The sequence below is a fragment of the Lithobates pipiens genome, unplaced genomic scaffold (assembly GCF_037356315.1).
Source record: "Lithobates pipiens isolate NorthernLeopardFrog02 unplaced genomic scaffold, aLitPip1_a1.2 Scaffold_1, whole genome shotgun sequence".
NCBI classification, from domain to species: Eukaryota; Metazoa; Chordata; class Amphibia; order Anura; family Ranidae; genus Lithobates; species Lithobates pipiens.
The window spans coordinates 153,021,202-153,034,353 of NW_027507685.1; the positions used below are offsets into that span (position 1 = coordinate 153,021,202).

The 13,152-nt window shown below is 43.4% G+C and overlaps 1 long non-coding RNA gene across 1 annotated transcript in view; it reads left to right on the forward strand.

Annotated features, from left to right (window-relative positions):
• LOC143988469 (uncharacterized) overlaps positions 1-4,802 on the forward strand; it is a 31,525-nt gene extending 26,723 nt beyond the window's left edge. Inside the window, exon 2 of the long non-coding RNA XR_013276863.1 lies at positions 3,768-4,802. This is a non-coding gene — a long non-coding RNA (uncharacterized LOC143988469). The remainder of the gene's footprint in view (positions 1-3,767) is intronic.
• The last annotated feature ends 8,350 nt before the right edge of the window (positions 4,803-13,152 follow it).

Consider the following 13,152-nt stretch of genomic DNA (forward strand, 5'->3'; position numbering starts at 1 on the left):
GTCCTTTGCGAGGCAAGACAAAAAGAGAATCCATCTTTCTTGTAGAAGCTATGGCTTTTAGATAAACATCCAGACAACAAAGAAAACTTTATTTTGGTGCTTGGGAGCAAGTGTTCTAGTGATCACCAATCTCTTTGGTTTGATGTTAAAACAAGAATTGGAAAAACCTTATACAAAAACAAGTTTTAGATTTTAAAAGGATAAATATTGCTGAAATGGGGAAATGTCTAAAAAATGAATTGAAAGGTTGGAGTAAAAATTACAGAAGTAATCAGTGTGTACCATTAAAGTCTACCATCCTGGAGGCAACTAGATTATATGTCAGGCAAGTTAGTAAGAATAAAACGGAAGAAAAAACAATATGGTTTACTAAAGAAGTAAGCAGGATAGTAAAAGAAAAAAAATTGCATATAGAAGATTCAAGGAAACAGGAGTTGTAGCTGACAGAGAAGAGTATAAAAATAGAAAAAAGAAGGCCAAGGTGTCCGTTTAGTAAACTGAGATAAGCTGAGATCAGGATGATCTCTGCTCATCTCAGAGCATTGCAGGTTTAATATACTGAGATCAGAAGATGGAGAACTATTTTTCTCTTCTCATCTCAGTCCACAGAACGGCTGCATTGACTGCAATAGAAACGGCATGTTTAGTATACAGAGATACCACTTTATCTCTGTGATTCTCTTTCAAGTTCTCCTTTCTGGCTTCTCCAGCCCAGAGGTGGAGATATCAGGAGATCTCTGAGAGAGAATAGATTCTTCCTTCGTCCATCTGCCTGCATGGTCAATACTGAAAGTAAAAAATTTCTCTACTGCAGTGGAACATCCATCAAGAGCAGGTTAGATTTACATTAACTATACAATTACCAATTACACACACATATATATATATATATATATATATATCTATACAATTTTCTATATCTGTGTGTGTATATATTTATATCTGTTGTGTCCGTATGTGTATATATATATATATATATATATATATATATATATATATATATATATATATATATATCCTCCGAGTCCTTCACATTTGTTTATAAGGCTGGGTTCACACTGCTGCGGGGGGAGAACCGGATGCGATTCGCACCGCAAATCACATCCGATCTCCGTAGCGATGCGAGTGCAGCCATACAGATAGTATGGCGGAATTTGCATCGCTCCCGCAGCAAACTCGCACGGGACCCTTTTTTTGGTCCGCAACAGAATCGAATCATATGGGGGTTCACACCATGCGATCCGATTCCTGTGCGAGTCGGCAGATCGCACTGCGATATGCGGATGGAACTGGGGGTGTCATTAACATATCATTGACACTCCCAGCCGTTCGCATAGGGCAGTGGGAGTAATATGATGCGGGAAAATGCCGCGGATTCGCGGCGTTCCCGCATCGCAGCGGTGTGAACCCGGCCTAAGGCTGGGTTCACACTGCTGCGGTTACGAGAACCGGATGTGATTCACACCGCACTGTAGTGCAAATCACATCCGATCTCCGTAGCGATGCGAGGGCAGCCATACAGATAGTATGGCGGAATTTGCATCGCTCCCGCAGCAAACTCGCACGGGACCCTTTTTTTGGTCCGCAACAGAATCGGATCGTATGGGGGTTCACACCATGCGATCCGATTCCTGTGCGAGTCGGCAGATCGCACTGCGATATGCGGATGGAACTGGGGGTGTCATTAACATATCATTGACACTCCCAGCCGTTCGCATAGGGCAGTGGGAGTAATGCGATGCGGGAAAACGCCGCGGATTCGCGGCGTTCCCGCATCGCAGCGGTGTGAACCCGGCCTAAGGCTGGGTTCACACTGCTGCGGTTACGAGAACCGGATGTGATTCACACCGCACTGTAGTGGAAATCACATCCGATCTCTGTGCGATGCGAGTTCAGCCTTAGGCCAGGTTCACACTATAGCGATGCGGGAATGCCGCGAATCCGCGGCGTTTTACCGCATCACACACCTCCCGCCGGCAGTTCACACTGCCCTATGCGGACGGCTGGGAGTGTCAATGATATGTTAATGACACCCCCAGATCCGTCCGCATATCGCAGTGCGATCTGCAGACTCGCACAGGAATCGGATCGCATGGTGTGAACACCCATGCGATCCGATTCTGTTGCGGACCAAAAAAAGGGTCCCGTGCGAGTTTGCTGCGGGAGCGATGCGAATTCAGCCATACTATCTGTATGGCTGAACTCGCATCGCTACGGAGATCGGATGTGATTTGCACTGCAGTGCGGTGCGAATCACATCCGGATCTCCCCCTGCAGCAGTGTGAACCCGGCCTAAATAGTATGGCTGAATTTGCATCGCACCCGCCCCAAACTCGCACAGGACCCTTTTTTTGGTCCGCAGCAGAATCGGATCGCATGGGTGTTCACACCATGCGATCTGATTCCTGTCCGAGTTTGCAGATCGCACTGCAATATGCGAACTGATCTGGGAGTGTCATTAACGTTTCACTGACACTCCCAGCAGTTCGCATAGGGCAGTGACTGTATTTTTATTTTATATTTTTTATTTATTTAATTTATTTAATTTATTTAATATTTAATTTTTAATATTTAATATTTAATTTAATTTATAATTTAACAATATTTTTATTGTTATGCTTTTTAAAATTATTTAGAACTATTTAATATATATATATTTATTGTTTTTATATGAATGGTACATGTCTGCATGATAAATAAAGTACAATCATTTCAGATTACACCATTCACATAAATGTGCACATGTGTTATGCTTATGTATTAATCATTGTAATGTTTTACAGTTATGGGGTGTCTCTTTATTGGTTAGGGAGATTATATCTTTAATATTTTATTAATATGTGCAGTGTATGTGGAATGCTTCGTATTTAACTTTGGGGTTCTGATACTGAAATCTCATGAGCTATCGTGAGATTACAGAAACAGAAGCCGTTCAGGATTCTCAGAGCGTTTGTAGATCACATCTATTCTCAATGGGAGAAGTGATCTACATGATATATTAAGCTGCCACATGGGGGAGAACAAATATCTCCGAGAACAGCAGAGAACTCGAGAGATACAAAATATCAAAATATACTAAACGGACACCCAAACACATTATCCGTGTTGCCAAGACACCAGTGTTAATTTTGGCAGCAAATTTCGATTTAGTTTTAGTCTTCGTCTTTTTTCTAAAAGTGTATTTTAGTTTGTCTTCTGCAATTGTTTTAGTTTTAGCCGTATTAAGTCAACTAAATCTCCAGTACATTTTAGTAGACTAAAATTAATTTTAATCGAATGGGTGTAGTTAAATTGTAATGCATTATTTAAGCATTTCTCTACAATTTACAAAACTCATTATATACTGCTGGAGTAAAAAATCTAATATGTTAATATGTATGGTATTCAGGTTTGAACATGCACTACAGACCAGTGTTAATTTTGATGTCAAATTTCAATTTAGTTTTAGTCACTCTTGACTAAAATGCCGTTTTAGTTTTAGTCATCTCAATTGTTTTAGTCGTCTAAAATAGTAATTTAGTCTACGAAATTAACACTGCAAAGCACAGAAAGAGGAGGAAATTGCTAAATCTATTAAGAAAGGAGATGAAACCTTGTTTTAGGTACATTAGTGATAGAAGGAAAAATACAATGGGATCACTAAAATTAAAACACATATGTTACCTGGAAGCAGCAAACCATTCAACCAATTACTTGTTCAGTTTTCTCAGAAATACATTTCACTAATGATAAGTTGGGGAATCATATTGGTTCTTGTTCCTTTTTAGGATTTCTGTAGGCAGAGGTAGCAGAGGAATTGGCTTGGTTAAAGCCTAATAAAGCAATGACAGTGTTCATCCCAGCGTTCAAAGAGAACTCCAAGGTATAGTTGTTGAACAATTAACAGATCTTTTTAATCAATATCTTCTAACAGAAGTTCCCCATGACTGACGAACAGGCAATACTATATTTATCCACAAGAAGGGCAGCAACGTAGAAGCTGGCAATTACAGGCCAATGAGTTTAACATCAGTTGTAGTCAATTTAATGGAATCAATTCTGAAAAAAGGATCATTGATCATTTAAAAATACACAACTTGCTGGACCCAAAGAAGCATTGCTTTACTGAGAGCAGATCATGTCAGACTAATATTATTGCATTTTTGACTGGATCATCAATGTTTTGGACCAGGATGGTACTGCGGACATAGCAGATCTTAATTTCAGCAAGGCATTTCATACAGTTCCACATAACGATACAAGTTGTACAAGCTAGGACTTAATCCTTGGGTGGTTCAGTGGATATGCAGTCGGCTAAAGGATAGATACCAGAATGTGGTTGTAAATGGGGTTCACTTGGAACAGTGATCGGATGTCGGGTGCACCCGCTGCCATTCCTGCTAAGAGAACCTGGCAGTGAAGCCTTTGGGCTTCACAACCCATTCTCTGCTGCACACGTGCGAAGTGCGCTGCACTTTCTAATTGGTCTGGCGGCAGAGGAAGGGGCCAAACTTCTGGAAGACCGGGCTGCGGTAGGGCGGGAGACGGATAAGCGTGAAGTTACGCTTTGAGTGGAATTCCGCTTTAATATGTACAGTATGGAGGAAAGAAGGGAAAGGGGAGACACAATTGAACCCTAAAAATACATCAAAGGGCTGATAAAAAGGTTCAGGAGGGCAGTTTTTTTCAATATGAAACCAAAATCAAGAACACGGGGACATGACCTCAAACTAACTGGAGGAAATTTCAAAACGAATCTTAGAAAGTATTATTTTACTGAAAGGGTAGTTGATGCTTGGAAAAAACAAAAAACAAAAAAACAAGCAGAGTTAGTGAAACAGTCAACAGTAAATGGCTTCAAACATAGATCTATACCCAGACAATAGAGTATATGAAAAAAAAAAAAAAAAAAAATGGGCAGATTCGATGGACTAAACTTTTCTATGTAATTAAGGAGGAAGTTTGATACCACCTTAGGCAGAAAGGTAGGTCTTGGGAGCAAGACTACCTTGTCAAGGATCGGGAATGGCTCTTTGCAAGAAAGCGACTAGTTCAGAGACACATCTGATGGACGTTATAGCAACTAAGAAGGCAGAGAGAATAAAATTAAAATCCCAAGGAAGCACAGGGTGCTGTAAGAGTGGGTCTAATCTAAGAAACGCCTTGAATAGAGGTTTATAAAACATTTGTGAAACAAAACCGATAAGGCCGAAACCCAGTAATATGAAAATAGTTAATCTGCCCCCCCCCCCACAGTTTATAAATCTTCTTACATTAAAATATTGCCACTATATCAGTGGTGGCCCGTCCATAGGGGCGCCGCCCCCCAATCTGTAAAAAAAAAAAAAAAAAAAGTGACCGGGTGCCGGAGATGCGGCTGTCTATGGGAAGCTTCCCAGCCTGCAATCACATTTAGGGAGTGTCCTGGGAGCAAGAGCTATGCCCGCAAACACTCTACCATTCTACAATGTCCAGTAAATTGCCATTGCAGGTCCTTTTCTTTTAATTTACTGGCTAAGACTGGAGGACAGTGGGCAGTGCTTTTCACGGCACCTTGTCACTTCCGGTCTCTTGACTGAGGGCTCACTGTGTTTGACATGAGACGAGTGTACAGAGACGGAGCCAGGGGCTTGTGGTGTGACTGTGTGGAGTGAGCTTTGCTGGCACAGATTCTAATATGTAAACCGCAGCGGGCTCTCTCCCTCGGCACATGAGCGGGGAACTGCTCCGTACACTAATCAATGGAAGCCTAGCTGGACTCTTTGTTCCCTTCCCCGCGCTTCTCTGCAGTGCTTTGCCCCTCTCTCTCACTCATCTGTGCCGATGATGGGGGGGTGCAGACTGGAGGGGTTGGTAATTGTGCATACTGGGGGGCGGTAATTGTGCAGACCCCACTGTCTGCACAATTACCCCCATCTAATTGTGCAGGGTTGGTAATTGTGCAGTCTGGGGGTGGTAATTGTGCAGACCCCCCCCCCGTCTGCACAATTACCCCCCCCCCCATCTAATTGTGCAGGATTGGTAATTGTGCAGACTGGGGGGAGGGGTGGTAATTGTGCAGACGGGGTAATTGTGCAGGCTGGGGTGGTTCTAATTGTGCAGACTATTTTGCAGATGGGGGGTGGTAATTGTGCAAACTGGTGGGGTGGCAATGGTGATTGTGAGACATGCTATATACCAGGATTTGAGGTCTGATAGGGCAGAAATTAGGACTGATCTGAGGGGTGAATGGACAGGAATTGGATTGATGGGTACGGTGGCTACATTTAATGGTACAGTGAGGGTGCAATTGATGTGTTTTTTTTTCATAATTTTTCAGTTTCTTTGCAGGTCAAATCACAATTGCAGGAAGGCCAGACTGCAAGCTGCAGAAAAGCCTGTTTTCACACCAAAGATGTTTTTTGAGGTACTAAGTAAGTTTTTCTGGAAGTGGCTTTTCTTACTTTGAGCAATGTGGGAATGATGGAATTGAGGCACCCCTGTCCAACAAGGCCTGGGTTTAAAGAGGAAGTAAACCCTGATGAGTTCACTTCCTCTTTCATTCCCTGCAAAGGAAAAGCATAATGGACTACTATGCATCGCATAGTAGCCCATTATGTGTCACTTACCTGACACAGGAGCCAGCGATGTCACCGCTGTCCCCTGTAGTCCGGCGCATCCATCTTTTCGGTGGGGTCTCGCAGCTCCGCCGCTGTCTTTCGGGGGAGCCGCGATGACGTCACTCCCGCGCATGCGCACGGGAGCTGACACGCGCGGCAGCTCCGTTGTTGGAAATGCCGCGCTCAGTGCGGTGCCTGTCTTCGGGCAAATATCTCCTAAACCGTATAGGTTTAGGAGATATTTCTTTGACCTACAGGTAAGCCTAGATTAAGGCTTACCTGTAGGTCCAAGTGGTTTGTAAGGGTTTACAACGACTTTAAGCAGGCATATAGTTAAAACCAGTGACTGAGAAGCAGGATAAAAATGTGGGCCCCGAGACAGAAAGTATTGCCTGTTTGCCTGAGGAGAGCTATGGGGCAGTTGCCTTTTTGAGGTGGTAGAAGCCCCCGAGGAAGGTGGGTTAAGAACCTCCTGTAGTGGAAGAAATACTTTTCCTCCTGTAAATTTGGTAGAAACTGTTGCGCACAACCTTTGCCCGGTAAGTAAATATAAATTTTAGGAAGCTGCTCACATATAAAAGTGTTCCCTGCACTCCAAAAAGTAAATAAGCAATATTTATGTGGCGCCACCTAGCTAACGGAATTGTTTCTTATAAATATGGGTTAATCATAAATAATAGTGCATTAGAAAAAAAAAATACAATAAAAAATTAACAATAACAATATTTTTTGCACATTTGCACTTATTGATATATTTATTTATTTATTGATACTGCTATTATCTCCTTTTTAATATATATATATTTATATAGATTTTATTTTTCTAATGCACTGTTATTATTTATGATTAACCCATATTTATAAGAAACTATTCCGTTAGCTAGGTAGCGCCACATAAATATTGCTTAAATACTTTTCCTCCTGTTACATCTTTGATAAATTTGTCAAGTGCTTCAGGAAATAGATGGTCCCCTTCAAAGGGCATGTGTGAGGAGACGTTTGCAAACAACTTCAGATGTCCAGGGTTTTAACCATAAAATTCTGTGCAATTGGACACAAATGAGAGCCCATCTAAAAATCTGTGTCATGACTTATTCTAGAACAGTGGTTCTCAGCCCTCTAGTGCCGTGACCCCTTGATAAAATTTCCCAAGCTGTGGGGACCCCTAACAGTAAAACTATTTTTGTAGTGTGGGTTTTGTGACAGTAAAATTAAATCAAATCCACCCACCACCAGTCCTTCTCAAATTTTTCAATATCCAAGGCATGTATCAATGCTGTAAGCTCCTATGCCTGACTTTCTCACGTGTCACCCACAGACAAAAATAATTCCACTCTAAAGGAAAAACATATTCCCTATCTGACTTCTACATACTCAACCGAGTTTGTGATATACTGCCTGTCCTGTCCGTGCGGCCTATTATATGTAGGCCGTATGAACCGTACACTACAAAAAAAGATTTGGAGAACACAGGCGTCTGGGGGACGCAGGATCAGACAACCATAGTGTCCCCAAACATTTCCTTAATCATCATAAACATTCCTCACATGATCTGAAAGTTTGGGTAATGAAAGCTATACCCAAAACTTTTCCAGCAGCAGAATGCTACAAACGCCTGTGTGCACAGGAATCTTACTGGATTTACAGACTGGATTGTCCTTACGCCAGGTGGGTTGAACAAGGAGCTGGAAATGAACCCTTTACTTAAAATTTCTGTCCAATAAGCATTGTTCCTGCCCTCATAGAATGACAAGTATCATCTAGATATATATAAATTTTTTTGTTCTCTTTTGACGTTCTTTGGCTAACATATGTTATGATTTGTCATTAATCATAGGTCCATGACCCTTATGGTCTCTGCCCTCCTAGACATCCATCAATAGTAAGTATGTTTTCACCAGCCCTCCCCCCATTATAAAATAATCTCTTTATACATACAAATTCTTTCTATTACTGTTCCACTTCATTATCTGCTTCTTGTTATCTATTATTTAGTCCTCATTTTATTTAATTTCCAAATCTTATTTATTTTTACTTTAATTTTATCATCTTTAATTTTACTTTCACCTATATACATTTTTTTCAAACCTTTCATTATGCTTTTTATACATAGATTTTCACATATATAGATCTATACATTTCTTTACTTCAGTCCTCCTACTTCCCATCTCAGCTGTTTGGAGATAACAGGATAACTTAATTCTCTCTTGTTAATAAATAGTCTTTTACTAACCCCCCCCCCCCCCCTCTCGTTCTCCACCCATTTTACCTTTAGTGTAATGCATAAAAAGCTAATTTTTGTGTATATGTGCTTGATCAGTCCAATCCAGCCTGACACACTAGTGCCCACTCTGTAATTAGAAGTTCGTCTCCCGAGTGGTTGCCATGGCGCACCGCATTAATATCTCCCTGCCAGATGGACTATATAAAAACCTCTTAAAACATGGCCACCGCTATTGCATGATGAAGGAATGCATGCTACTCCCCACGCCCTCCCCATCCTGAAGTGACATTTCCAGCCTCCCCGAAGCCGATTCTGAGAACTGGGAAGCACTGGGAGCCACCAGTGCAGCCAGGAACAGCCGTCTTTCTTTCTGCAAGCCTATCGCCTTCCTCCAGGAGTGGATGAACTTCTTATACCTCCCTACATGCGCAGTGTTCTCTACGATCTTGTGAGTTTTAAATCGTCTAATATTAAAATGTTTGTATCATGCTGCACTTAGATGCCGCTGCTCTCTTTTTATATTTTACTGTCTAGCTTGTTATGAGCTGACAGCGATCCAGAGTCAGCCCACCTGTAACCATCAACACACCCCTGCTGCTTTTGAACTCTCATGCATGGGCTCCCCACTATAGATGGCAGATTAATTGGCCCTTTTCTATCTATTTGAGCTGACAGAACGCACTTGAACGTTTGTATACAATATTCCTTATTTCTTTTATTGGTACTTTGGTAATGACTCTGTTTTCTGAGTTCTTTTATGGCTTTCATTAATCCTCTGGCTTTTTCTTTGTTTTTTGGGAGTTCGGTGATGTAAAACCTATTTGGGGGTGGCCTTGAGAACTCCAAATGATACCCATTTCCTATTGTTCTCATTATGAACTGATTGGAGTATCTTTTTCCATTGTGAGAGGAAGGCCCCCAGTCTCCCTCCCCCCCCCCCCCCCCCCGTGACTGATTTGTCATTATTTGTTTTGGGCTTGTTCAGAGGATGAAAAATTGCCCCTCCCTCCGTACCCAAGGTTTTTTTTTGGTTTTCAGCCTTGGGTGCTGTGAAGCGGGACCTTGTGTCCCCTCTTCGCCTCTTTATTTTGCTGTGGCTTACCCCAGGCTGCTTTACGTTTCAGCAGACATGCTTTTTTTCTTGTCCGCTGTACGCTCCAGCACTTTCTCCAACCCTGGTCCAGATAGTAAGTCCCCTGTGAATGGGATCCCGCAAAGTTTGACTTTAGATGCGCAGTCCCCCTGCCATGTCTTTAACCACGGGGCTCTCCTTGCGGAATTGGGTAAGGCGGAGGATCTGGCTGCCATCTGTACCGATTCCACTGATGCCTCTCACGATAGCATGGGGAAAGAGGATAGAATTGGATCTTTTACCGTTCCCTCCTCAATATGGGCCTGTATCAGAGTCAGCCAAAACTTTACGTTTCTGGCAACTACAGTTACTGCCATAACTGGTTTTAGGCTTCTCACCATGGAGTCCCACAACTTCATTAAGAGGGAGTCCATCCTTTTGTCCATTGCGTTGGATAGGACCCCCATATCCTCAAAAGCAAAGTCTGTGTGCCTTGAGACTTGGAGAAAGCTGCGTCTAGTTTTTGTCCGACCTTTTTAATGCTTTTGAAGAGAAATTAACCACTTCAATACAGGGCACTTAAACACCTTCCTGCCCAGACCAATTTTGAGCTTTCAGCGCTGTCGCACTTTGAATGACAATTGTGTGGTCATGCTACACTGTACCCAAATGAAATTTTTATCATTTTTTTTCCCACAAATAGAGCTGTCTTTTGGTGGTATTTGATCACCTCTACGGTTTTTATTTTTGGCGCTACAAATAAAAAAATACCGAAAATTTTGGAAAAAAAAAAGTTTTTTTGTTTCAGTTTCAAAACTTTGTAAATAAGTACGTTTTCTCCTTCACTGATGGGCACTGATGGGGCTACACTGATGGGCACCAATGAAGTGGCACTGATAGGCGACACGGATGGGCGACACAGACGGACACTGATAGGTGGCACAAATTGGCACTGATAGCTGGCACGGATGGGCGGCACTGATGGGTGGCACAGATGGGCACTCATAGGCGGCACGGATGGGCGGCCCTGATGGGTGGCACAGGTGGGCACTCATAGGCGGCACAGGTGGGCACTCATAGGCGGCACAGGTGGGCACTCATAGGCGGCACAGGTGGGCACTCATAGGCGGCACAGGTGGGCACTCATAGGCGGCATTGGTGTTATACTATAGTAATGGATGCCAATCAGTGCCAAACAATGCATGCCAATCAGTGATGCCCATTGTGGGCACTGATTGGCACCCATTGTGCTGACTGGCATCCCTGGTGGTCTAGGGAGGATTACCTTTTCCCTGGTGGTCCAATGTGGGCATCCTCGGGGGGGCTGTGCTGATAATCGATCAGCACAGACCCCCCCCTGTCAGAGGAGCAGCCGATCGGCTCTCCTCTACTCGCGTCTGACAGACGCGAGTGAGGGAAAGCCGATCACCGGCTCTTCCCATTTACACTGTGATCAGCCGTGATTGGACACGGCTGATCACGTGGTAAAGAGTCTCAGTCGGAGACTCTTTACAGAGATCGTAGTTGCCGGGTGTCAGACTGACACCCCGCAACAACGATCGCCGCGATGCGCCCCCCCGGGGGCGCGCAGCGGCTCATAATCCTGATCACGTCATATGACGTCCGGTCAGGATTATGAAACCACTTTGCCGCCGTCAATTGCCTATAGGGCGGGCGGCAAGTGGTTAAGAGAAAAAAATAAATAAACATTTTTTGGGTCCTGCAATTCCTTTTTTTCATTGCCTCTACTAAAACCTCCTGTACCAGAGAATGTTTCTCTTCCTGTTCCCCCTAGGCCCTCATACATTTGGTCATGTAGAGATAGGGGTTTATTTAAATAGGCCCAAAGAGACTGTCTACCTCTTCCAGTGACAGTTTGTACCGGCATGCTTCTGGAACCCCTTCCAGAGTTTCTCCCTCAGATTCCAGAGGCTGCACCGTCTGGCTCCTCCTCAGGGTCTTCCCTGGAGAGGACTAGGGGGCTTGCACTAGTGGATGGTAATACTTGTGTTTGGTAACGCTACCTGCTGTGTTGTAGGAAGAGTGGGATCTGAAACCCTAGTATTAGCAAGTTCTTTTACTGATGAAGTTCACTGCCCTGCTCAGTAGGTATGTTCCTGTACCAATTTGTTACTGTCACTCGCCACCCGGCTTATGTGTGGTCCCAGAGCCTGGCGCGGCTCTGTACTACCATGTGCTGCTGTCAGTGCAGCAATTCTGACTAGGCTACACTTCCATCTACCACACTCGGTAGTGAAAAACGGAGCCCCCCTGACCTGCATCTGCTCTCAGGGATGCCGATCTTCACCAGGTATGTTTTTACCTGGCCTGTCCAAAGAGCCTCTGCACCCTTTTAGGACTTCTTGCCTGAGCCTCCCTGGTTTGGTTCCAGGTGGTGTCTCCCCTCTGGCGGAAACACAAAATAACTGAGCCAGCAGGGTGGAGGAAATTTAAAGAAAGCTTGGACGGTGTTTCCTACAGAGGGGAGGCGCCAAGGTCTCAGGTGGCTGTCCTGAAAAACAAATAAGGGAAAATAATGTGCTTGTTAAAAAAATCACATCAGCCAGCTCACCACTATTAAGTGGTGGCGGCGTGACTTCATGAGCTCAGCTCCTCCGTCCTAAAGTAGGAGTCACCCCCTCCTATCTGTAGTTAGATGCAACACCTAGTCAGTCATGATACTATGCTCTGATTGGTGGAATTTTACCACAATGTTCGAAAAAAGTTTAACACTGTACTAAGTGAATAATTCTCAAATTTAATTCCTAGTTTTCGGATTGTGTATTTGAATAGAGTTCGTAAAAACGAAGTGTAAAGCAAGTAACAGATGTTATGTCTTGTTCTTGCAATGGGGTTACAGTATTGGTCCAAAAAAAAAAAAACAGGTTGACCCTGTCTTACCTCTTCACATTGCTGGTCCCTATACAGGGACGTTGGGCATGCATCCGATGGGTTCTGGGTTCTATAGGGATGGCTGGACCCACCCTTGCGGGTAACACCCAAGTAGAATCAAGTGAAGGAAGCAACATTACAGACTGTCCCCCACACTGTTACATAGTTAGTCAGGTTGAAAAAAAAGACACAGATCCAGTTCAACCACAACCAAAAAAAAAAAAAAAAAAAAAAAAAAAAATCATACAATCCCCATATAACCAATTCTATACCCACAGTTGATCCAGAGGAAGGCTAAAAACCCCCAGCAAAGCATGATCCAATTTGCTAAAGCAGGGGAAAAAATTCCTTCCCGATCCCCTGAGAGGCAATCGGATTTTCCCCAG